At 39.9% G+C, this 27,163-nt stretch overlaps 1 protein-coding gene across 12 annotated transcripts in view; it reads left to right on the forward strand.

Moving 5' to 3' along the window:
- The first annotated feature begins 986 nt into the window (after positions 1-986).
- R3HCC1L (R3H domain and coiled-coil containing 1 like) overlaps positions 987-27,163 on the forward strand; it is a 108,823-nt gene continuing 82,646 nt past the window's right edge. For 6 of the 12 annotated variants that reach the window (XR_006194563.1, XR_006194566.1, XR_006194567.1 and 3 more), the window contains exons 1-2: positions 987-4,921; positions 25,801-25,909. The gene's annotated coding sequence lies outside the window, so the exon portion shown is untranslated. Of the gene's footprint in view, positions 4,922-24,783; positions 25,210-25,800; positions 25,910-27,163 lie in introns of those variants that run through there. The other 6 variants (XM_042908600.1, XM_042908599.1, XM_042908602.1 and 3 more) reach the window with 6 other exon arrangements.

Here is a 27,163-nt window from a genome sequence, read left to right on the forward strand (position 1 = left end):
ATAGGGAGGGCGGGGAGTAGTGCGGCTGGCATTCTCATTTTATAAAAGCTACGGAAGGGATTCACCTCCATACCTCTTCCCAAATTCAATCAAGTGGATCCTCTAGGGGATATTACCAAAAGTGTGACATGATTAAATTTTCCATTTGCATAACTGGACCAGACAGCAGTAGGGAGGACTAGAGGTGCTGAGGTGCTGAGACCAGTAAGGAAGCCAATGCAAGAAATAATGCAGGTCTGAGTTAAATCCCTGGCAGTGGTCGTGAGGAGAGAGCAGAGTCAAGAGATACTTGGGAGATAGACTCTACAAAATTTGGTGACCGTGTGGGCATGGGTGGAAGAGGAAGCAAGAGAAGGAGAAATGTAGGTTGGAAGTTGGAGTGAATATTAGTCAATAGGGGATGGGTGGTTTGCTTCACAAATTGCTACATTTGAGATGCCTGTGGGACATGGATGAAATGTGGTTGTTTATGATGTTGGGAAGCTCAGGTTTCTCGGCCTGCACCTTTCACTTCATTGCCAGGAACTCTGGAGAACACTACTAATAGTTAAGAGATGGTTTAGAAAAAGAATTCTTGAAGGAGACTGAGAAGGATGGCATGAGAGGAAGAAAGAAAATCCAGAGAGTGACATAGAAAATAAATGATGAAGAATGTCCAACAGCCTCAAATGGCGTCTAAAGGTTAAGTTAGAAGACCTGGAAATTCCTCACGTGAGTTTGGCAATTAAGATAATGATGGCCACATTGCCATTTTCTTCGGGAGCAGAACCTACACGGCAGAGCACGAAGGAGGAAGTGGAGACGACGGATTATATTGCCTTTTTAAAAAAAACTTGGCCGTTAACGGAAAAGGCGGGATGGTGTAAGAGCGGGACGGGAGGACGTCTGAGCACGTTTATAGCTAAAGCGAAGCCCAGAGGGTTGAGCAGACGGAAGCGCAAACCCCTTCTCGCCCTTGCAGCTCTGCCAGCCCTTCCCCCACGTGACCGGGAGGCAGCCTGCGCAGCCCCGGCCTGGAGGGACTACAGCCCCCAGAAGGCCCCGCGGCGCGGGTGGGGGGAGGAGTCGAGGCCTGGCGCGCGCCCCAGCGGCGCGAGCGGAAGAGCAAGAGCTTCGAGGAGGTGGCGGAAGCGGAGAGCGACGGCGCGCCCGGTAACGAGCAGCCCCACGTCCCTGTCCTTTCCTGCCTCTACACCCTTAGCTGGGGCTGGTCGCTCCCACTTCTCCCCACACACTTTGGACAAGACTTCCTTTCTCTTTTTGTTAGTTACCGGTATTTTTTTTCCCCTCACGTGACTCACGGGGCGGGTCTCCGTCTGGGGCGGAGGTTACTGGGAAGCTGCCGCCCTTCGACCCCTGCGGGCCCTGGGTTGCAGGGATCCTCCCGAGGCCCTTTTGCTGTCCTAGAGGCTGAGCGCCCGCTTTGGGGCCTCTTCCCAAATACTCTCTGCGGAGAGGACATTCCTTTCCCGGGTTTCAACAGGTACTGAGCGGGTCCGTGGCGATCCCCCCAGGGGTCAACGGGGCTGTGGGCCTCAGAGGCCGCCCCGAGAAGACCCCGGGGCTGCTGGCGATTTCCGGGCTGCGAGCATTTTGAGGGAGTCCGCTCGGCTGTCCAGGAGCCCCGGGCTATGGGCATGAGCTGGGAGTGAGCTAGCTGTCTGAACGGGAGGATGTACTTCCTGGTTTGTTGGGCGGCCCTCGGAAACCCCCAAGTCCGATTATTAAAAGTTTTCTTTACTCAATAAAGCCGCCTCTCAGAGTTGAGAAAGGAAAGAAGCACAGGGTTTGGAGACTAATGTCCTGAGACGAGTCTCAGGTCTGTCACTTTCTGGACTTGTGATCTTTTGTAACCCGTTTTCCGCAGCCTCGGTTTCTAGATCTGAAAAATGGGGCTACTAGTCTTTGGCCTGCCTGCCTTCCAGTGTTGTGGGCGTCAGCGGATAATATGTGATACGTGGGAGAAAGCATGTATCAGATATAACTTTATCCTCCTGTCTCCAGTCTAGGTCAGTTGAATTTTAAAACCACGTTCATGTCTTTGAAACTCGATTATAAACATGACCATGCTCTTTGTGAAAAGCAAATGATTTAATAAATAAGGGGAAGTGACTTTGGAAACGAATACAAGCCATGCAAACGTTAAGCCATGTACCTCTTGAAGAGGTGACTTGAAGGCCCTGTCACCTGTGGAGTCCGTTTTAAACTTCATCTGCAAATTAAGGTCTCCCAGAGTTAGGACACTTCCCAACCCCCAACACACTCGCCTGTCAACCCATTTTGCTCAGTTACAACCTTCCTTCACCACAAAAGTACAAGGATCTCAGCACTTTCTGTTCATCAGTTGTGCTAAACTGATGCCTGTCTCCAGCAGGTCTTGTATTTTTTTACCCCCTTTAAGATACTTCTGGTGCTAAGTCTAGCTCTAATTCTAACACAGTTCCACTAACCTTGTGTGCATAGTAGCTGAAATACTGGGGTCATCTTCATCTGTCCTAGGTATGTATGCTAGAAGTCTGTTTCCTCATAGTTAGAATTCAGAATATAAATAGCCCATATTCCAGTCTTCTGGCAGTTAAGATCTGAGACTCTAAGCAGGTAGCTTTTTTGTCTTATTTTTCCCCTTGTAGAGAATGGGATTTTACAATCAATATAAGGGTTTGGAGGTGCAGTAATAAGGTAATCCTAACTTGTATTTATACTGATATCGTCGGTTGGAAAATGCTTAAATGTGGTTCAAAAAAACAGGATGGCGGTACAGTGAATTAGTCCAATGTACAAAGTTGAACAAATTGCGTTCAAATCCTGGTGTTGTGACTTACTTTATGACTTTTGGCAAATTAGTTGACCCCCCTGAGCCTGATGACTAGTTTCTAGGATAGATACAATAACATTTATCTTGCAAGGTGTTCATAAGGATTAAATGAGATGTTAATATAAGAAACTTAGTAGTGCATAGAGTAAGTGCTCATTGCTTTGTTGCTATTGTAATTGTTGACTATGATGATCAAAAAATGATAATTTAGATAATGTATTTTCTTGAGATTCTTTTTTTTCCCCAAAATACTGTAAATAGAAGTTCTCATTCTGCAGTGTGTTTCTTAGCAATTGTATTTTATATAAAGATTATATTAGGCTATTTTTCACTTTTAGAGGTTTCTAAAATGCTATTGTGAAAAGATTGTTGTTTGGGATGTGCTTTGGTGCTTCATTTGTAACCTGTCGTAAGGATGCTGTTTTCTGTCTGCACATTGTAGCTTGTAGTAGAACAATTATCTGTGTTTATGACTTAGTTATTGACTATTGACTAGGACATAGTTTTATAGAGCCATTTTTTGGTCCTTCCCCTCATTCCTGCCTTTTCTTTTTCTTTTTTTTTTTTTTTAAGTCAGACTGTTTGACTCTAAAAGTTAGTTAGCTTAGTGGGTAGGTTCCAGAGAGCTTGGTGACCTCATTTTTTATTAAGGTAAAACTCTTAGTGACATTGGTGTACACATTTGCAAGGAGTGAGAGTTGAGAGAAACCAAGAAGGATAGTCTAATAGAGAAAATTGATCTGTTGGTCAAAGCAAAATCTTAGGGTTAAGAATTGAAATATTTATTTTTATTTCCTACAAATGAGTTTTGACTACAAGATACCTGCAGACTCAGATTTTTAGGAAATGTTTCCTTTACTCTGTTTTAATGTGGTATCCTCTGGCTCTGCCCTGGTAATTTCATTCTTCCAGTTATGAATCTGCAAGATAACTATTTTTTCACTATAGACTTTTATACAAAGCTATGACAATAGTCATTTCCATTAAAAATTACTTTGTATGCTATAATGTATTATTTTTTCCTTTGTTTTAAATGCTTGTGTTCTTAAAGAACAAGAATCTTTGCTGTTTTGCTTAAAGAAGTTTTGGAAGGTAAACTCATTCTCAGCTTTAGCATCTAAGTGTACGTAGTGGATATGCTCAGTAATGACTGTGCTGAATAGTTCTGAGTAAGAACATTTTGTTGATTGTCGTATGTCCCTAAGGCATGCTGTTGAGAAACTGTATGGTATTGTGGAAATAACCTAAGCTTTGGAGTCAAATCAAAGTTTGAATTCAGGCTCCACCACTTAATAGGTTATGACTTTGGTTCATATTATCATTCTGAGTTCATTTTCTTATCATCTGTAAAACAGGGATAATAATAACCAATCTCGCATGACTGAAAAGATTAGAGATTTTTTGAACTAGGCACATACTAACCAGGCTTAGCAAAAGGTAGATTATGTTAGCATTACTTTAAAAAATTTTATTATTATATTTTTATGATAATCATTGATTTTGGTCAAACATTTATAATTCATTCCTCTAATACTTCACATGATCAGTGTATTTTGTTTTGTTTTGTTTCTGTTAGCCAAGGTTAAGGTTGTTGACTGTAACCATCAACCCATGAAACACAGCAAAGCTAATTGGCCAAGATTTTCCAATCTGTGACCCTGTCCTCATTAGCTCCATAGATTAACCATTCACAAAATAGCTCGCCAGAATGAATGATAAAACTGGTATATTGTCGATTCAGTACTTATGTACTCATTAGACATAATAGAGTTAAGTGAGCTAGTGCCAGAATAAAAGTATAGATTTTTAATGATAAACCTGTTTAAATATAAGACTAGCCCTCACACTCTGTATAAAATTGGGGACCTACAGGGTGATCTTTGACAATCATTAACCTGAATTATAATTTAGACATTTCTTCTTTGTTGAACTGTATTTGTTGCAGACTTCCCACTTAATAGAAGTGGAAAGAAATGGAACTAGGCTATTGGTAGCTTGAAAGAGAACCCTACTTCTATGCCACCCATCAGAAAATGTGGTCTTAGCTAGTGGAGAAAACATTTAGAGTTCCTTGTTGATGAGCCCAGCAGGATGGATGAAGTCTGGGTAAGTCATAAGAGTTTATTGAATTACGGAAAAATTCCAGTTGACAGAGCTTTAGATAGAAGAGAAGTTATAGGGTGTTGCTCAGCAAGCTGTAAGCCTGCATTTGAAGAGGGTTTTCTACTCTCTCAATAAAACATAGACCAGTTGCTTCCAGTCTGTGGTGTGCATTTTTCACTTGTCTCGTGCTAGCTTTCTATATAGCTTTCCATTCTTCAGAATCACTCTTCAGTTTTATTAACATTTGTTGTCCCTCTTATATCTTTTTTTTTTTTTTTTTTTTTTTTTTTTTTTTTTTTTTTTTTTTTTATGTCAAACATGGTTGTTTCCAGACTAGGGATAAAAATAGAGAAGCACTGTTGGAAACAGCAGGTCTGGTGTCTAGTATTGTGAGATTCCCAAATAACACTGTTAACCTGTTAATATAATGGTATAGATTTCTGACAGCTCCTGACCATTTACTTGGTACAGAGGCAAAAACAGAGGCAAAAACAGAGGCAAAAGGTATGTGGCACTCCTTAATAGATTTCCTTCTTAGGAAAGAATACATGTAGTGTTAATACTGGCTTGCAGTTGGGCTGTTTCAAGTTTTTTTTTTTTTTGCCATGGAATACCAGAAGAGTATTAAAGAAGAGAAGCACTTGGATATAAATCCTAAACTCTCAAATTTATATCAGTAGTCCAGTATATGTTTTCTTATCATCTATAAAATAGGGATAATAATACCATTCCTGCTAGTTTGTCAAGATTAGAGGGAAAAGGTAACAGAAATGTCTTGGAAATGGGGTAGGTAGCTGTGGGGAAGAAACTGACCAAAAGGCAGAGTCCATGAGAGTAACACAAACACCTATCCACGCACACACACACACACACACACACAGACATACGCACTGGAGGGAAACAGAAGAACACACATGATAGGCAGAGAATGAGGGTCTTCTAGAGACGGGAAGTCAGAAACACTGAGAGAGACAGTCTGAGGCAGAGTTAGAAAGAAGAATAATCAGAGATGTAGAGAGAAGGGCCACCTTAGAAACGATAGATGCAGAGAGGGAGACAGAATGCTGGAGGGATCTGGGAGGGCATGACCAGGAGATGGAGAGCTTATTGAGGTAGTTGTTTTCTGTTACCTGAGGAGACCTTCTAAATATTTGTAATTAGCAAGGAAAGGGAAGAAAAGTAGATATTAATAGCAAACAAGTAACATGTTTATGCAGTTTTTATTCTACTGAAAATTCTCCTTAAATTCTAAATTTATTTTGTATATTTGGCATGCTGACACCAGAATAGCTTCTGTTACAGATCTATTAACCTCTTGCTTGACTCTCTTCATAGTGTATTTTAAACACATTTTTAAAAAATTAAATAAAACTATTGTTTTCTTTTGGAGTGCTTGGGTGGCTTAGTCAGTTAAGCATCCAACTCTTGGGGCACCTGGGTGGCTCAGTCGGTTAAGCGGCCGACTTCGGCTCAGGTCATGATCTCGCGGTCCGTGAGTTCGAGCCCCGCGTCGGGCTCTGGGCTGATGGCTCAGAGCCTGGAGCCTGTTTCAGATTCTGTGTCTCCCTCTCTCTCTGCCCCTCCTCAGTTCATGCTCTGTCTCTCCCTGTCTCAAAAATAAATAAATGTTAAAAAAATTAAAAAAAAAAAAGCATCCAACTCTTGATTTTGGCCCAGGTCATAATCTCATGGTTTGTGATATCAAGCCCCACATTGGGCTCCATGTGCTGTCAGCACAGAGCCTGCTTGGGATTCTCTCTCTCCATCCCTCCCCTGCTCCTGCTGCTCTTTCTCTCTCTCTCTCAAAATAAATAAAAAACATTTTTTTCTGAGGCACCTGGGTGGCTCAATCTGTTAAGCGTCTGACTTGGGCTGAGGTTATGATCTCAGAGTTCCTGAGTTCAAACCCCACGTCGGGCTCTGTGCTGACAGCTCAGAGCCTGGAGCCTGCTTCAGATTCTGTGTCACCCTCTCTCCCTGCTCCTCCCCTGCTCAGGCTGTGTCTCTCCCAGAAAAATAAACGTTAAAAAAAATTAAAAATTTTTTAAAATGTTGTTTTTAATTAAAAAAAATTTTTTTAATGTTTATTTTTGAGAGAGAGAGAGAAAGAGACCGAGTGCAAAGCAGGTGAGGGGCAGAGAGAGAGAGGGAGACATTGAATCCAAAGCAGCCTCTAGGCTCTGAGCTGTCAGCACAGAGCTGGTCTGGGGACTGGAACTCGCGAACCTGGAGATCATGACCAGAGCCCAAGTCGGATGCTTAACTGACTGAGCCACCCAGGTGCCCCTCCCCCCCAAAATTTTTTTTCTTAATAAATCTGGTACATGGTTGCTGTAGAAAACTTGGGAAATAAAGAATTAAAACAACAAAAAACAGCCTTATAAGCACATAACGAAGGCCACATTTTTCATATGTTTTTTTAGTCTTTTTTTCTAGGCATCTGCAAAGCTCTTCTACTTTCCTAAAGAAATCAAAAAGCTTTTTATGAGTCCAAATGATTTTATAAATTAACTGTGGTGGAATTAACTTTATGTACCAGTTTTGGCACTTAAATACTTCTGTAAACTATTTGTATACTTGTTTTTATTTCCTCCCATTCTAGATTAGATTAATAACTATATGTTATTTACCTTTGTGTTTTAAACATTTAGCAAAGTGTTCTACATATGTCAGGTACTCAGAATATATTTGACATGAATTGTTGAGTTCCCAAGTGGAAACTGTCTTATTTAAACAGGTCTGTCCAATTTCTCATTGGCAGATTAGACCTTCTTCAGTGTTGAGAAAAGCTTGATATTAGAGTGTATGTGTGCACGTACGTGTATAGGTTTCATATGAATGGAGCTACTGAACTAGGGAAGGGCGCTTTTTCTGGTTAGCTTTTTGTGTAGCAAGCCACTCCAAAACTTAGCGGTGTAAAATACCCATTTTATTATGCTGTGGATTTTGTCTGAATTCAGACAAGGTAGTGAGGAGATGGCTTACCTGACCTTTAGGTGGAAAGACTTATAATTAAAAGCTGGTGGTGACCTGCCGGCTCCTGGAGGTGTCAGCATTCATGTCTGGGGGCTAATGTGGCTGTCCCACAGAACACCTGCCTACAGTTTCTCCACATAGACCAGTGGAGCTCCTTGAGAGCAAGGTGGTGACTGTTTCCTAAGAATGAGCATCCTAAAAGAACCACGCAGAAACTGTATTGCCTTTTGGGACCTACTCGTGGAAGTTATATAGTGACATAAACTTGTCAGAGTCAAAAATAGCAGTTACACTGAACCCACTTCTCACGGGAGAAGTGTCAAAGTCACATTGTAAGAAAGACTGGGGACAGGAGATAGGTGCCATCTTTGGGAAAGACAGTCTGTCACAAGCACTTAATTGAACTGAAAAATAGTAAGTTACAAATGAGTTAATACAATTATCACATTTTGAATTTCAGTTCATAAATTTCCTGTTGAGTCTTAGTAAGGATTTCCCCCACTGTTGATAGCATTTTTATTCATTTATTTTAAATACTTATACTAAACTTGTAAAAACTTTTAAACTCAGAGCTATTTTAAGTTACTTTTTTGGCTTTTGAAATCTGAACAAGATCTTACTTCTTTTTTTAACCCAGTTTGCAAGTTGGTCAGTATCTGTATTTGGGCTTTTTCACATCCCTTTTTAAATTTCAAGTATTGTTTTGTAAATAATATGGTACATGTTCACTGTTGAATATGTGGAATATCAGGAAAGAAACAAAATCCATGCATAATTCCACCTCTTAGATGTAACCAGTTTCAGGTCCATAATTTCTTATCCATGTTTCCTAAATTCAAACTGTTACGAGAATGGGAAGTCTTTAAGAAGTTTGTGGCAAACTGTTGGCAGCAAAATTCAGTCTGCACTGATGACAGGCTACTTGTAGTCTTTATTTTACATAGTATAGTGATTATACTTTTCCCATACAAATATTAATGTGTTTAATTAGAGTTTTGCCCGAAGCCCTAGTTGGAATATTTTGTAACATATGGAATATATACCATATTAACCTTTGTAAAATATAAAAAAAGTTCGTGAATTGTGAAGCCTCTCTGGCCCCAGGTGTTTTGGGTAAGGGATGTTGGACTGGAATTAAAAAAACTAGTGCCAGGGAAAGATAGAATTTATAGCCTATTTAGTGGTCCTAAATTTTTTTATCCTATGAATCTTTTCAGAACTTTTGTGCTTTCATTTCACATTTTCATTTTAGGAGACTACCCAGAAGGAAAATTAGTAGTCTTGATTTGTTTATGTGGTGTGTAATTCTCTACAACTATCCCAAATAACAGTTTCAATCTCAGTGTGACCATCTTTCAATACATTCAGAATTTCCATTGACCTTTTAGGCCTCTTGACTCTTCTAGTGTAAGAACCAATGATTTATTAAGTACTGGAGTCAACAAGCCCCAGGAGCCATGTAGCTCTTGGTTTCTGCGACCATTGTTGTTAATGTGACGTTGCTTTTCTTTCACTTATTGCTGTAGTGTTTCTTTTTTGTACTGTGCTTCTTGTTTATTTCCTTGGGTAGCCTGAAACTTTTCTTTGCTTCTGACACTTGAGTTCAATGTCAAGGAATTTATCTTTGACTTCATAATGTCATATAGTTTTAATTTTTAAGTATTTCTTATTATAAATTCAATATGTGCTCATTATAGAGGATTTGGAAAATATATCCATATTTTCACCATCTGGAAGTAACTATTAACATTTAAGATTATTTCCTTCCTATGTATGCCTATTAATGTAATACAGATGCACTTAAATTGGGATCTCTTGCTATTGTATATAAATTTTGTATCCTGATTTTTTTAAAGAAAGGTAACATGTTTATGAGTAGTGTCTGGCAGTTTCTGGAACTAGCATGAATTATATTCTGGGCAGTGATCTTTAAATTTGTATTCACTTTGAGTGGGAACCTAGGAAATGGGTTCAAATTCTGGCTTTCCCATTGGCAATCTGAATACCAGGGCAAGTATTTCCCTGAATACCAGGGAAAGTCGTATGATGAAAACAGTGAGAATGGTTGTCCTGGCAGCTTTGTGGGCTAACCTCTAGTTGAGAGTGGCTGGCGAGTATTTCAATACAGCAGTAGTGGGGTAATGTGGAAACAGAAAACATGATAGCTCGTGGAGGAAGAACAGTAAATATGGGGTTGGAAAATTTGAAAGAATCAGAATATCTCAAAGTTTTGAGCCGGACCTAGCAGGTATATTGTAGTGTCATTGATAGTGACATTGGGAAAAGAGCTCAGATAGGCCTAGGGAGAAAGATAATGAGTTCAAGTGCTAATATAAATTTTAGGTTTTAGATCATTTGAGTGCTAGTTAAAAAAAATCTGGTGCTTTAAAACTAAAGAACATAGGGGCGCCTGGGTGGCTCGGTCGGTTAAGCGTCCGACTTCGGCTCAGGTCATGATCTCATGGTCCGTGAGTTCGAGCCCCGCGTCGGGCTCTGTGCTGACAGCTCAGAGCCTGGAGCCTGTTTCAGATTCTGTGTCTCCTTCTCTCTCTGCCCCTCCCCCATTCGTGCTCTGTCTCTCTGTGTCTCAAAAATAAATAAAACGTTAAAAAAACCAAAAACAAACAAAAAAACCCAAAAAACTAAAGAACATAAAAATGAAAGGTCTCACTTTTAAAGTATTTGTTTTTGAGGCCATACATTTATTTTAGCAAATAAGTATTCTTTGGAATTTGTCTTTTGAAACTGCTTTCAGAAACAGTAGAGTCAATACAAGAAAACCAGTCTCGTTGCTTGATGATCATATCCTTTGTTTTCAAGAGAGTATTTTCTAGCTTGATCACTCATCTTAATTACTTATTTCTAAGTGATATTTGACAGTTTCTAAAAATGATTCTGCAGAGGCATAAAACTTATTACCATGGTGGATATTTAAATGACTGTCATGTGGTTGCTGAAGACAACTTAAAAAGTCTTAAGCTGTGATAGCATCCTTAGAATAAAGTACTAGTGTATATTGGGTTAGGAGGGTGGGTTCTGGACAGCCTAGGTTTGATCTCTTTGATACACTAGTTATATGTTTTGAGCAAGTTACTTAACATGTCTGGGTCTCGGTTTCCTCATTTTTAAAATGGATATGGCACAGTACTTCCTGCTTCATAGGATTGTTGTGAGGATTAGCTCTTAGACTTAGAACTGTGCCTAATAAATATTAAGAGCTCAGTAAATATTAGCTATTTATTACCCTCACAATAACTACTGCCATTGCTACCACCACTACTTTATTTAATGTGTGCGTTTTAAAAATCACTTGTATTCCTGTTTAATTATGTCACATACAAGTGGAATGATAGGCAGCTGGAGATAAAACTAGAGCTCAAAGATCTGACACATAGAGATGTTATTTTAGAATGTTGGCCTAGAACCCAGTGGGAGAAGAGTGGAAAAGACCAACAATAGAGTATTGAGGAATACTCACAATAAAGGAGCGGCAGGAGAATGTTTAGAGAAACAAAACGAGGAGTGTGCCTTAGCCTAGCGGTTATACTAATTAGGATTAGATTTGGTTGCAACCAAATAGCAGAGATTTCAACATCATAGAAGTGTATTTCGCCCAACGTCAGGAATTCCCAAAGTAGTCTAGGACTGGTATGGTCTGTCTGTCATGGTGTCATGTTGCACTTCTCTGCATGGATTCTGTTCTTTCTGAAGTCACTTTATAGTCTAAGATAGTTACTGGAGCTCCAGCTGTTTCATTCACATTCCATCCATCAGAAAGGAGGAAGAAAAGAACACATTTCCTTCCCCTTAAGGATACTTACTGAAAGTTACACATACCACTTTTGCTCATATTCTATTGGTGAAAATTAGTCACATAGCGACACCCTTCTGCTGGAGAGATGGGTAAATGTAGACTATTCTGAGTGGTCAGTGCCTGGGAATAAAGAACAGGAACAATCAGGATAATCCAAGTGTGGCTAGATGAAGAATACAAGGTAGACAACAGAATTAATTGTCTTTAGGACAGTTTGTCATTATTGGTAATCCTTGATAGAGTTTCTGTACTTATAAAAATTATGAATATAAAACCACTCTTGTCAGATTGCGTTAACAGTACTTTGTTTTTAGGGTATAATCCTTTACAAATCCTTGTTTGTTTGTTTGTTTTTTAAGTTTATTTATTTTGAGAGAGAGCATGCACTCATGCCAGAGTGGGGGACGGGGGCAGGGGGAGAGAGAGAGAGAGAGAGAGAAAGAGAAAGAATCAAAAGCAGGCTCCAGGTTCACTGCAGAGCTTGATCTCACCACTGTGAGAACACAGCCTGAGCCGAAATCAAGGGTTGGACACTTAACTGACTGAGCCACCCGGGTGCCCCACAGATCCTTGTTTAATTAGGATTATCAGTCTCTCATAAGGAAAAAATTATGTGTATGTACGTATATGTATGCTTGTGTGTGTACAAACATACATATACATAATGTGTGTGTTTTATGTATCTCCTCTTAACATTGGCATTGGCCAAAATTACTCCACGTTGCCACAGTGTGCCTTAAAATGGTGGTAAATAAGCCTCTGATACCTCTCTTTTGTTGTCTTTAGCCCCTAATTTTACTTAGCTTTCCATCCACTCTCCAATTTGGTTGTTTTGGGCAATGTTTTAATTCGTCTCTGTCCTTTTATGTTACTACTCTCTCTCACTGCTGTTAATCGTACTTCCCCAAATAGATAAATGAGCAAATTTAATTAAATGTGTTATTTGCACTCTCCTGATCATTAATGAATTTGTAAGTAAGATCAGACCTACAATCTTCCTGGTATTACAATTACTGAATTTTGTCCACTCAAGTGGTAATTATTTGCCTTAAAATTTTTTTATTTTTAAAGCTTCTATATTTTGTATGTTTGTGTTCTTTCAGTACTAGGAAAAAATGTGAAGGTCTCCCAACAAAAAGGGAGACCTTTTTCCTTAGGATGTTTTTTTTTTTTTTTTTTTTTACTCCTTTCAATTGAAAATATTTTATTTATATATTTTTTTAAATGATGAACAATACATTTAAGAAATTCGTCAGTTGCTGTTTTTTGTATTTTATCAACAGACATATAGTTTAAAATAGACAAGCTTTAAAAGTCAAATAGTAAAAACTGAATTTATAACAAAACATAGTGAATCCCCATGCTTTCTAGTTTCTTCCCTAAAGGTAACCACTTTCAGCTCTTCTTCTGGCATTTATGTATCCATATTTCCAAATAATATATGTGTAGTGCTGTCTTTTGAGTCACCAATTTTTTCATTATATGTTAAGTTTCTATTAAGATAGAGAAAGTTTTACTGTTCTTTTTAAAAAAAAAATTTTAATGTTTATTTTTGAGAGAGAGAGAGAGAGAGAGAGAGAGAGGGAGAGAGAGAGGCAGAGTGTGAGTGGGGAGGGGCAGAGAAAGAGGGAGACACAGAATCCGAAGCAGGCTCCAGGCTCTGAGCTGTCAGTACAGAGCCTGATGCAGGACTCGAACCCATGAACTGCGAGATCATGACCTAAACTAAAGTCGCTGTTTAAGTGACTGAGACACCCACATGCCTCTGTACTGTTTTTCAACCACCATCACCACTGCTATTCCTTCTCTACCTTCCCAATTTAGTTATATTACAATGTCTGGTTAAATGAAATAGTTAATCTTACGTTTACGTTACTGTGCCTGTGCAAATTTTATTTGCTGATAGTGTCTTGAAATAGTAGCCTCTCAGTGTAGTTTTCCATAAGGTCAGTCACAGTAATGTGTTCTAATTTTCTTCCTTTTTTGGCAACTTCTCTGCTAGAGACCTTCGTTGTCCTCCTATCTACACCTAATATCTGGGCCTGCTTCACAGCTCATTTCTGGGGAAGATTTCCCTTTGTTATTCTTAGACTTTTCTTTCCTTTTCAATTAGATTCCCAGTATTGTAACTCTTAACCTTCCTTATTCCTCATTTACCCTCTTGCTTAGGTAGAGCACATCCTCCGGTAGTTGTGTTGGATTTGAAAGATGCTACTGTGGCAGAGAACATGGGGACGACAGCCTTCAACATGCCTGGCTCTGTCTTAGAGCTTCAGTCTGGATTGGTTGCCTTCTACTTCTGGTGCAGTTAGCATCCTGGAATCCCATTCACCAATATTCCTTCACTTCTTTTTTGTATTGAATATCCTGTTTTCCATATCCATGCCTTTCTTTGTTGGGATTTATTTCTTCATTTGGTGTCAGGGTGATGATACCACTATCTAGAATATCTGATCAGGCAAATCTTGAACAAAGCAGAGTGTTAATCATACATAGTGGTTTTTGGGAGTGTGGAGTTCAGGGATTGGAAGATTTTAAGAGGTGGAAGTAGGTTAACATCATCTGTAGATGCATGGTTACTTGGGTGACATTGTAGTTCATTTGTTGGCCCTCAGGTGGGGGTGTTTATTGGAGTGAATCTGTCCCTGATTGTTTGGCTTAAAAGAGTGCCTTTTGGGTTAAGTTGTCCTTATCAATTGAATGGATTTGAAACTGATTCTCTTGGCAGTTTACCCTGGCTAGGAACAATCCATCTTTTCCTAAATTTGTTAGAACTTTAAATTCTTAGTCCTCTGGTGATTTTCTAAGAAAGTGTATTTATTATATGGGAGGTAATTTTTAAGCCTTTCCATGTCAGAGTGTCTTTTCTTTCTGTCCTTACATTTGGTAAATCTAGTTTGTGTGAGTGTAAAATTCTAGATTGAGAATATTTTTCTGTGGAATTTTGAAGGCATAATTATTTCTCCTTGTCCTCTGTTGCTATTGAGAAGTCCTCAGCAAATTTGAGTCCTCTTCTTTTGTTTGGACCTACTCATTGGAAACTTGTTCAATCTCTGCTTTGTCCCCAGTATTCCGAAATTTAATAGTGATGTGCCTTGGTGTAGGTCTTTGCCTGTTTGTGTGTAGTACTGGGTATTTGTAGGTATTTGTAGGTCCTTCTAATTTACAACAATTTACCTTTTCTTTTCTTTTTTTTTTTTGCAGCTAGTGTGTGGGAATGGGAGTGGGGAAGGGTAGATCTTAGCTTTCAACCATGTGCACTTCATCACAGGTTTTAAAGACCTCTGCACTTCCAGTTAGCCCCTAAACCAGAGATCATCCCTTTTTACATTCTGCAGAGATAACCTCAAGTCTTTTTTCAGGGAGCAGAAGAGATCTAAGGATCTAACTGCTCCTCAGACAGCTTTCACTCAGTGCCCTTTCTCCATTTCACTTCCAATTCCAGAGGCGGTGCTGTCCGTTCCTGATCCTTGTGTAGGTTTCTGGCTATAAATTGGTTTGGGTCTCAGCATTCTCTACTGTTGGATTGGGATTGGACTCCCCAGGATCTGCTGTAAATATTTGCATATGTTCCAGCTTCCAAAGTTTTGTTACTTTTTTCTCCTTTTTCCACCCTTGTTGTTTTATATCTTTAAAAAAAACAACAAAAAACACTTTACTATCTAGGCTGTATTAGAGGGCATCATCTTCATTTATTATGGGGTGGTCCTTTCCCTTAATTCCCTGACTTTGGTTGTGACTATTCCTGACTGGTTTATAAAGTAACAGCATTCTTCTCCGAGGAAGATGCAGGTGCCCCCTTTCTTGGCAATGAGGAGGTCAAGTGCCCATCTGTTCTGGAGGGCAACTCCTGCCAGGGAACTTATTTGGCCCTGCAAGGACACTAGGGAGTCAGCCACTCGTTCCATGTCTTCATTGAGTTCTCGGGACAGTTTATGATATAGTTCCACAGAAGAGCCTGTGCCTCCTACCCCCGTGGCCGGTCCCTATCCCTGTGGCTATTCTTGTCCCTAGGAGGACGGGTAGTAACACCGCTCATTTATACTGGGCCTTAAGACTGAAGGTTTATGAATGGGGTCCAGATTAGAGGCAGTCAGTAAGAGGAAGGTGAGTGCGAACAGGAACCTCTCGATGTTTTCCCAGCTTTCTGGGGCAACCTCTGCCAATCTGATGGCAAGGAGTAAGGACGGTCTATTTATTTTATTGGACTGGCGATTCCTCAAGCTTCTGCCGTTTGTAGACCAGCCAGCTTCCTGGGTGTGGTTTGAGTAGGGCTGAAGATCCTAAAAATGTAGGACTCTCCAGAAGGTCACTTTGAGCGGTTTTGTCAGACTTGGGTCAGTCTTCCAAGTCTGGGGCTCCTCAGGTTTGGCCTTCTTGACTCTGGAGTGGTGGTCCCATGGAGTGATGTCCGTGACCTTGAGGCAGTAGGGAGGTCACAGTAACGGTATGAGGCTCAGTCCACTGTGGTTTGAGAGGGTCTTTTTTCCAGTCTTTGACCCAGACCAAGTCCCCTGGTGAGAAGGGGTGTACAGGGGATCCTAGAGAGATTGGGGCCCTATCTGTGGTATATCGTTGTAACTCATTTAGGGTAGCCTCTAAAGCTTGAAGTTCTCTTATTCCCTTATCCCCTATTTGGTGTAGGTCCTCTGGGAGGCTCTCTAGACATGGAAGGGCCTTCCATATATTAGTTCAAAAGGGGAGAAACCTTGAGTTTCTGGTGTGCAATGGACACGCAGGAGGTCCAGGGGCAATAGGTTGGGCCATGAGAGGTCTGTTTCCTGACAGAACTTGGCTAAGGTTCCATTGAGGGTGCGATTCATCCGCTCTACTTTCCCTGAGCTTTGAGGCCAGTAAGCAGTCCAGGTGATGTTGAGGGAGTTGGTTAAAGTTTGTATAATGTCCACCATGAACGCAGGGCTGTTATCACTGTGGATTGTGGCTGGTAAGCCAAACCGGGGGACAGTTTCTTTCAGGAGGACTCTAGCTACTTCCTGGCTCCGTTCCGTCCTGGTTGGGAAGGCTTTGACCCATCCAGAGTGTGTACAGACTATCACTAGGAGGTATCTAAGTCCTTGGCTTGGCTGGACATCTGTGAAGTCTATTTCAAGGTCCTCAAAGTGGGTAGCTCCTATTTGGACTCCTGGTGGGAGTCGCGGCATAGATCAGGCATTATTCTTGGCACAAGTCACACATGGTTTGCTTATTGTCTGACACAACACGGGCAGCAGACTGATGTAATATTGTTTTTTGAGGAGGGCCTCTAATGCAGTTTTTCCTAGATGGGTGAGTTGATGGTATTTGCTGACTAGATGCCCTCCCATTGTTGCTGGGACGAAGATGCGTCCATCTGGCAGTTTCCACCATCCTTTCTTGGCCTGGGTGGCCCCTTTGACCTCAACCCATTTATTTTCTTTTTTAGTGTATCTGGGTGGAGGGCTGGAGTTGTCAGACACCATAGGGCCATAGTAAGGGCCATATGTCATGGCCATAGTAAGGGAGGGAGCTGTGTCTACCTCCTTATTTTCCAATGTCCTTTCTCCTTGCAGTAGACACATTGATCCCTTGCTGAGGAGGCTCTGGGCTTCCCCCCTTTTGGCAGCTGGACCTTCCTTGTCCTTTTGTTGTCCTTTTCCTTCAGAGCAGCAGCAAGGAGGCTGACCTTTTTTCTCATCTTTTTTTCGGCTTCTCTCTCAGCAGTGACCTTCCTGTTCATGTAGACCTTGTTAGCAACCTCGATCAACTGGGTGATGTTCATTCCAGTGAAGCCCTCGAGTTTTTGGAGCTTCCTTCTGATATCTGGGGCAGCTTGGGCCACAAAAAGAGGTGTTTACCATCTGTTGGCTTTCTTGTGCCTCGGGATCAAACGGGGTATAAATGCGGTAAGCCTTGCATAGCCTCTCATAATAATCCCTGGGGATTCCCCTTGCTGCTGGATGATTGATGGTATCTTGGTCATATTCATGGTCTTCTTAGCCCCTGCTCAGATACCCCAGAGGGGAGCCTCTTTGTACCTGCGGTTGTGGACTTGTCCTTCTTCTGTAGTGAAGTCCCATGTAGGACGTTCTTCAGATGTGGCTGTCCTAGCTCAGGTGCCAGGATCGACAACCCTGCCTGGTGTACGTTCTTCAAGGTATTGCTGAGCTCCTCTCATAATTCTCCGTCTTTCTTCAGTGTTAAAGTGTGGAGCAGCTGTTGGCAGTCTTACCAAGTTGATCAGTGGGTCTGAAAGAGGGACTCCATTAGGTTTGTGGTTTTTTGGAATATGATGGTGTGTTAAGTTTCCAGTTGAGATCAGTAGTGGGAAAGGCTGGTAATGCATCATGGAGCTGCCAGGCTGGAGGGTTTTGTTTTCGTTGTGTCTCTCAGGTTCCCGCGTCTCTCGTACTGGTATCTGGAGAGCGCCTATGCCTGGCCAAGGGCACAATCTGGCCGCTGGTTCTGGGGGAGAGAGGATGTGCCGAGTCTGGAGGTGGTGGGAGACCGAAGGTGGCAGAGTATCGGGAACCAGGGGGTTAGGTGCTGATGGTCTCAGGGGAGCATATGGCAGGGGCAAGACTGGTTCTTTTGCCGGATCACTGGCGAGAATTTGTGGAAGTGGGGACTTCTGTACCCTAGCCTGTCCCTGTTCATTGCAGGTAAATCACACCCAAGGGGGAAGGGTTTGGGCAGTCTCTAACTAGGAGTCGATATATGGGAACTGATCTGGGTGACCTGGGTCTCTGGTGACAACACGCCAGACACAGCAGACTGTTGGGACATCTAAGGTTCCCTGTGAGGGCCATCCTACACCAAAAGTGGGCTGTTCCAAATCACATAGGGGCCTTAACTTGCCGGGGGTCGTCTTAATTCCATTGTCTCCCAAAAACTCCTTCTTGAAGTTCTTGATCATAGTCTCAAGAACTGTGGGTGTGCTCTGTCCCGACTTCATAATGTTCCCATGAGACGGAGTCACAAAGACAGACAGAGGGATAGGGGTGCCCCCTGAAATGAGGAGACCAGTCAGATGCCCGTCTGTCCATGTCCCAAAGGAACTTAGGTGAAGTGGTCTCAGCTTTGTGACTTACAATCGGAAACTATTCTGATGCCGCCATAGACTGTATGGTGTTCACTACGGAATCTGACGGACCCACTCAGACTCCGTGGGCTTTTGGGGACCTTAAGGGTGCCTGCCTGTGGAGCCACACATTAAGTCCTAACTGAAGGACCAGATTGGGCTGCACATTCACTCACACACTCAGACCAGAGGTTAATACATTCCCTCCCTGGGAATCCCTACCTGTGAAACCTCTGAACGGTCTCTGGGAGGTGATCAGGCTCCCCTTCCAACCTGATGGGTGGGTCTGACTGGGTCAGGAGCGCCAGGCCTTACAGATGTCTGACATTGGGCCCAGATCCTCACCTACCAAGTCTCCTCGAGTCTGGTGGGAACAGCGGAGCGGGGCTGGCCTGAGGTGACCAAGCAGGAGAGTGCCGAATATCAGGCAGGGCGCGCCTTCTCCATTGAGATTACTCACCGCCTCGTCATTTTCCCCAACCGGTGGCAACAATGGGCCAGTGCAGTTGGGTTTCCCGGTCAGGGAACCAAATGTTAGAGAACCTGGTCTGGATCACCCAATGGAAGAACCAAGCGGCGCTCAGAGATCTTGGAAGGCAGGAGGTTTATTTCACACAGGCAGGCTCAGAGGAGATCATTCTCCAGAGGTCTGAGACCCGAGCGCAAGAATGGGGGACAATTTATAGTCTGTTACTTCCACATTAGTAATAATTTGGTGCACGCTGCAAGTGGGGTAGGAGGAAGAACCCGGAAGGGGAGTCTTCGGGCGGGGACTGGAATTCCCCTATCAGTCCTGTCTGGCCATCTTATAACATAATTTTTCCCTATCAGAATGATACTACATGATCATTATAATTTTAATAAATGAAAGGCAAGTAACAATATGGTGCTCAAAAACAATAATTAAATATGGGTCTGCAAAGAGGGTATTGTTATAGAAAATGAAGAATGCCATGCCTTCCTTGATTGCAGGCTATCCTTTTAATTTCTATAAGTAATTTTTAGAAAAAACATAAAAATGATTCATCTTCATTATAAGAAAGCTAGCAAATACTGGTAAGTATGAGGAAGAAAATAAAAATCACTTTGATTCCTCAACCCAGTGCTAACCACTATTAACCATTTAGTGTATATTTTCTAGTCTTTCCTGTGCATTTACGTGTATTTGTGTGAGGATGTTTAAATGGAACATATTACATGTATTATTTTGCTTCTCTCCCCATTTTTTCCCACCATAAATGTGTATATCTGTTACGTCAAGAGAATTTTTTGTGTAGAATCTAGAGTCCATATTAACATCTAACAGCTGCTATTCATTTGACTGCAGATTATGTGCCAGGTACTGTGCTAACATCTTTTTCTTTTTTGAGGGGTGTTTAATTTATGTTGACATTATTTCAGACTGCAGAAAACTTACAAGAATCTACAAAAAATTTACTCAGATACCTCAAACATTAACACTTTACTACTTTTCCTTTTTCTCTCCCTCTCCCTTCCTCCCTTTCTCCTCTTTTTTTCCTACTTTTCCTCCCCTCCTCTTATTTATCCTCCTTCTCCCTCTCTCCCTCCCTCCCTCCCTCCCTCTCTCTCTCTCTCTCTCTCTCTTTCCATATACATACTATCTATTTCTTGAAATGTTTGACAATAAGGTGCTGACCTATTTCCCTGTATACCTAAATACTTGAGAGTGCATTTTCTAAAAATAAGGTTATTCTTTTATGTAACCAAAGTATAGTTGTGAAAATCAGGAAATTAACATTGATTTAATATTATTGTGTAATCTGCAGGCTTGTTCAAATTTCAGCCCTTGTCCCAATAATGTGCTTTCATGGCAAAGGAAAATTCTAGATCATGGAGTGCATTCAGTTGTCGTATCTCTTTAGTTTCCTTTAATCTGGAGCATTTCCTCAGTTTGTATTTTTTTTCATGACATTGACATTTTTGAAGCGTGCAGGCCAGTTATTTTGTAGAATGCCCCTAATTTGGGTTTATCTGATGTTTTCTCATGATTGGATTCAGACTATCCATTTTTGGCAGGAGTACTGTAGAAATAATGTTATGCTTCTCAGGACATCATGTCAGGTGGTGTAAGATGTTGAATTACTGGTAATGTGATCTTAGATCACTTCATTAAAAATCCATCCTTGCTGATTTATACCTTTAAAAAAAAAAGATTTTTTTTTAAAGTGTTTTAAATGGTACTGTCTGCCAGGTTTTCCCGTGTAGTTACTATTTTTCCTTTTGTAGTTTTGTTGGTAAAATACACATAATATAAAATTTACCAGATTAGCCATTTTTAGGTATATAGTTCAGTGGGGTTAAGTATTCACATTTTGTTTCTAATTTTGAAATACCTTTGAGAAAACACTTTGAGACTTTATAGATGTTACTTCTTGAACTTTTTTTAAAATTTTTTTTTAACATTTATTTATTTTTGAGAGTGAGAGAGAGCATGAGCGGGGGAGGGGCAGAGAGAGAGGGAGACACAGAATCAGAAGCAGGCTCCAGGTTCTGAGCTGTCGGCCCAGAGCCTGATGCGGGGCTCGAACTCACGGACTGCGAGATCATGACCTGAGCCGAAGTCGGACGCTCAACCGACTGAGCCACCCAGGCACCCCACTTCTTGAACTTTTACTCACCAATTTTAGTATTGATTGGTGATTTCTGCCTGAATCATTTTCATGATGGTTCCAAAATAGTAGATTTAGAAATTCAACATACAGAATATGTAAATCTACCATATCTTCTACACTTATTTGTAATAATACTTTATTTCATAATTATTTATTTTGATGCTGTTCCTCTTTTGGCCTTGCTGTCCCTTCAAGCCGATTCCTGTCTCCCTTTGGCTTACGCTACTCATTCTTTGAGCACTGCCTCACTTTTTACTGCAACAAAATGTAGGCTCATCTTGCACTTTCCCAGCCTGAGCCCTGGAATGAGTTATTTCTTTAAGGAGCTCTGGTTGCTTTTGGTAGAGAATAGTTTTAAAAGCCGGGATCTGGACCCTAGATGCCCTCGTTGCTCTAGGCCCTCTCAGCAGGCACATGGAAACAGTTGTATTGTGGTGTAAGTGTGTGTCCGTCCACACACTCAGTACATCTTCATCTGTCTACTGAAAGCAGTGAGTTTATACTGATAACCTCTGATTCCAACCCAGTACTACAGGGTTTATTCTGTCCTTCCTTTATTCTGTATTTAGAACTCCCTCTTCCAACAGGGAAAAATCTAGCCCTGTTATTCATATTTTTACTTATTGGCTCAATCTTAGAATAAACTTAAGAATTGCTAACTCATACCACTATTTAAAAGACACCTAAGCAGAGTTCAGTATTTGTTGATAGGTTTTTCTTTAGCCTAAAGGTATATACTCTAAATCTCCAGTGTCCCAATAGGGTAGCCACTACACATGAATTGTTTTGTAAGTGTAAAGTATACACTGGATTTTGTAAATTTAGTATAAAATAAGGAAGGTCAAAGATCTTATTAGTATTTTAGTAATATTTTTATGTTGATTATATACTGAAATATTTTAGATATATTGGATAAGATATATTAATAAAGTTAATTCCACCTATTTTATTGAAATGTGGCTATCAGAAATACTAAATTACATATGTGATTCTCATGTTTCTGTTGGACAGTGCTGATCTAAAAACCATGCTTAAAAGTTACTTGGATTTGTTTTCTCTCCCTAGCATTCTTCCCATCCTCACCTGGTTATGTTAGTCATTTGAAATACAGTTCAGTTTTTTTTTAATTTTTTAATCTTTATTTATTTTTGAGAGACAGAGACAGAGCATGAGTGGGGGAGGGGCAGAGAGAGAGAGGGAGACACAGAATCTGAAGCAGGCTCCAGGCTCTGAGCTGTTAGCACAGAGCCGAATGTGGGGCTTGAACTCACGAAACGTGAGATCATGACCTGAGCCGAAGTCAGACGCTTAACCGACTGAGCCACCCAGGCGCCCCTGAGATACAGTTCTGAGTTTATTTTTATTCTGAGTTTTTCTCCCCATCCTAATTGATCTTCCTTATTTTGGAATATGTGAAACGTTAACATGGTTCCAAAAGTAAGAATTGTACAAAAAAAATGTATACTCAGAGCAGTGTTCCCCCCCTTTTTTTTTCCCCCTTTCCACCGTTTTCTACCCCACTCTGTAGATAACCAGTTTCATCATTTTCTGAATTATCCTTACTGTGTGTTTTCCCTTCGGGAATGATGAGATACATGTATATTTTCTGATTTCTTCTTTTTTACACAGAAGATATATACTATAGAAAACTTTTGTGCTTGGTTTTTTCATTTAACACAACATATTTTGGAACCCATTCCATATCAATTTATAGACTCACCCTCTCTCCGTCTGTCTTTTCCTCCCTCTGACAGTTGTGTATCACTACTGTGTTGTGAGGATGTTAACCATTCTTTTATGATGTTTCCAATATTTTGCATTTACAAACAGTGCTGCAGTGGCTAACCTGGTCATATATATTTTTGTATGTTGGAAATATATCTTTGGGTGAATTCCTAAAATGGTATGTTTGGGTCAAAAGTTTAGAAGCACGTGTAAATTTCTTAAATATTGCTGTATCCCCTTCTGTGGAGGTTGTATAAATTTGAATTCTTACCAGCAGTATGTGAGAGTGTTTGTTTTCCCATAACCATCAGAGTGTTGTTATACTTCTTAATTTTTGCTAACCTTAAAGGTAAGAAGTGGTATCTCCATATAGTTTTAATGTTTATTTCTTTTGTTAGTAGTGAGGTTGAACATCTGTTCATATGTATAAAGGTCATTTAAATATCTTTTTTTGTGTTTGTTAATTGTTTTGTATCTTTTTATTTATTTCTCTAGTAGATTTTTTTTCTCCCTCAATTTTTCTGAGTTCTTTTTTTTTAGGGATACTAGCTATTTTAAGTTCTATATGTTACAGGTATTTTCTCCCAGTTTGTCAGTTGTTTTTTGGTTATGTGTGTGTGTGTGTGCGCGTGTGCATGTGTGTGTCTGTTTCTAGGCTTTTATCTAGTTTAATTTTTCAGTCTTTTGTTGCATCTGAATTTTGGGTTGTAATTGGAATACCTTTCTCTTTCCCCAAGGTAGAGAAGAATTTACACGTTTTAGTTGTTACATTTGGATCCCTGCTTCGTTTAGAGTTTTTTTTTTTTTTTAGTGAATATTATACAAATTTAAAAATCTTCCAAATTTTTTCTTTAAAAAGTACAGTTTTGCCCCAGTGTTTTGAGATGTCATGTTTAGCATACATTAAGTTTCCATTGAGTTTATTTCTGGACTTTCTACTCTTTTGCACTGATCTGTCTATTCCTGTACCATTATCACGCTGTTTTAATTATAGAGGCTTTGTAGTATATCAAGGGATAGCTTTTAACATTTTTAATGTGTCATGTTACATCTTTATTTTTCTGTTGAACTTTAGTGTCAGCTGTCTATCTCTAGAAGAAAGTTTGTTCAAAATGGGATTTTTATTGGGATTACGTTAAATTCATAAATTACTTGAGGGAGAACTGACGTCTTTATGATGTTGAGTTATGTTGAGTTTTTTTTTATCTGAGAACAAGGAAACAAGCTTTCCATTTGTTCACATCTACTCAGGAATGTTTCAAAGTTTTTATATTGGTTTTGTACTCTTGTTAAATTTTTCCATTTTTAAAAAACTCAATATATTTGTAGATCTTTATATCAGTTTTTATAGAGCTACATTATTCTTTCTAATGACTATTTTTGTATAGCTTAGATATACCATAATTTAACCTTACCCATATAGGTGGACGTTAAAGTTGTTTATAATTTTTCACTATTATTTTTTTAAATTTTTTTTTTTTTAACGTTTATTTATTTTTGAGACAGAGAGAGACACAGCATGAACGGGGGAGGGGCAGAGAGAGAGGGAGACACAGAATCGGAAGCAAGCTCCAGGCTCTGAGCCATCAGCCCAGAGCCCAACGCGGGGCTCGAACTCGCAGACCGCGAGATCGTGACCTGAGCTGAAGTTGGACGCTTAACCGACTGAGCCACCCAGGCGCCCTAATTTTTCACTATTATAAATAGTTTTGGGAGAAGTATTATGGTAGAGGTCAGTTATTACCTTATGATAAAGTATTTGAAGGATTGCCTGGTCCTAAGCCCCTTTGATATGTAAAAGATTCTGAAATATTGTTAAAATGCTTTATACATTATTAAAAGGTATACCTCCATCAACAATGTGTGAATTCTTTCTACATTTACCAAAATAGGACCTTATTGCTCTTTCTTTAAGTCTGTCAGTTTGATGGGCAAACAAAAGTACTGTGTATTTATATATTTATTTTGCATTTCTTTGGTAACTGATATGATTTATTTTTTCTTTGCTAGCTGATGAGGTTTATTTTTTATCCATCCATCCAACCATCTGGCATATTCTTATTGAGCATCCACCATATGCCATCCTGTAAGTTAGAACTGTAGTTATGACTAGAAGTTGAGCATCTTTTTGTGGTTTTCATCATTTGTATTATTCTGGTTTTTTTCTTAAAAAAAAATTTTTTTTTTTTAACATTTATTCATTTTTGAGAGAGAGACATAGCCTGAGCAGGAGAGGGGCAGAGAGAGAGGGAGACACAGAATCTGAAGCAGGCTCCAGGCTCTGAGCTGTCAGCACAGAGCCCGATGTGGGGCTTGAGCTCATGGACCGTGAGGTCATGACCTGAGCTGCAGTTGGACACTTAACCGACTAAGCCACCCAGGTGCCCCACTTTCTCTCTTTTTTTTTAAAGGCAATTGATATGCATTTCTGCCCCCTCAGACTAGTTCTCACAGGACTGAGAATGAGAAAAGATGACATTTTCTTATTCTGTTTGGTTGATGAACTACTAAAAAGTATTTTCATCTGTTTGTGTTTATTTTCATTGCACATTCTATGGTAGGTAAATGTGTTAAACTCTTAGCATTCACGAAATGAGATAATGAAAGTTAAGTGCGTAGACTAGTGTCAAAGAAGTAATTATATATTTTTATAAAAATAACTTTTATTATTTTCCAGGTGAGACTGCTGTTTATCAGAAGGAAACTTTTGTACCATTTGCCTTCAGATAAAATCTGTCTGCATGTTCTAGAGTTTTATTATTCAAAAAATAAATGTCATTTATTTGGTAAGTCAGTTGACTATACTTGTGCGTATTTTATAGAACTATTGTTTATTTACTCTAAATATTTATTTGCTTATATTTTGTTTCTTTTAGTGTCATTTTAATTGTAACTCATTTAAAACAAGTTTGAGGGTGGCAATTTCCTGAAGGACTGAGGGTCTCTTAAAGATTTTCTTCTATTCACTGTTGTTCTTAATTTTGGTGTTTGCTGTAGAGAGAACAGGGGCTGGTTAAATATTAGAATTAGTTCTCAAAGCTGGGATACTGGTTTTGCTTTGTTTAGTCTCTTCCACTGTAGGAACAGAGAATTGACATCCTTTCAAGCTCTAGAACTTCCTTCTCGTTCATATATGGAGCAGTGAAGAAGCTATGTTATTATAGAGGTGTGAAGAACTGACTCAGGAAGATTATATCTTCAGTAAAGCATAAAGAAGCAGAGTGAATAATGCTATGAAAGAAATTAGAAATGAAAAATAATGAGATAGCTAGTGAAACTGATTTTAATTATTTCATATTACTCTATAGGTGTTCTTTTTCAATTAAATTTTTTTCCAAGAAGACTTAGTAAGTTGATATAACCACCATTCTGTAAGACTTTCTTAGTCACATCCTCTTACGGTCTTTTCAGTCTGTTCCAGCTTCTGTTTCTAATGTTTTGCCAGTGTTAATTGGGTGGCTGATATGTAGGGTGAAGGCTTTAGTGGCAATAAGAGGGTCAGTCATAGCAAATGTTAGAAGATAATTGTACTTGGGTGCTGCTGAAGCATGTGGCAAAAAATTGGAAACTAATGAAATGATACTGGTGACTTGAAGAATTTTCTTTTAAATGGTTTTACACAAAAATAATAAGTAAATATTGACGTTCAGAGCTTAAAGTATTCTCAAATGGAATCTAAGGATGAGGACTATAGCTACAGAAAAAAGGGGAAAGAAGATTCTCCTTTGATATCTTTTTTGGTGGTGTCTTTGCTTTTGTTAGCATCAGAAAGCGTACTTCTGATATTCCTACAGGGGGTATATGGCTGTTATGAGCAGAGGCATGAGATTTCATTGTGCATGAGTCTGAAATGGCCCCAATCTTAGAGCAGACCAAAATGAGTTTTAATCTTGGTTATTTAAAATCTCCTTGTACCTGTCTTATTAGGAGTATTATTTTTTTTAAGAAGAAACTAATTTGCAACTGGCTATAAAGAGTGACATTGTGTCCGGGAAAATGTTGTACTGACACACTGCGCTGTCCCACAAGAGTACTTCTCA

This window comes from Panthera leo, chromosome D2 (assembly GCF_018350215.1).
Source record: "Panthera leo isolate Ple1 chromosome D2, P.leo_Ple1_pat1.1, whole genome shotgun sequence".
NCBI classification, from domain to species: domain Eukaryota; kingdom Metazoa; phylum Chordata; class Mammalia; order Carnivora; family Felidae; genus Panthera; species Panthera leo.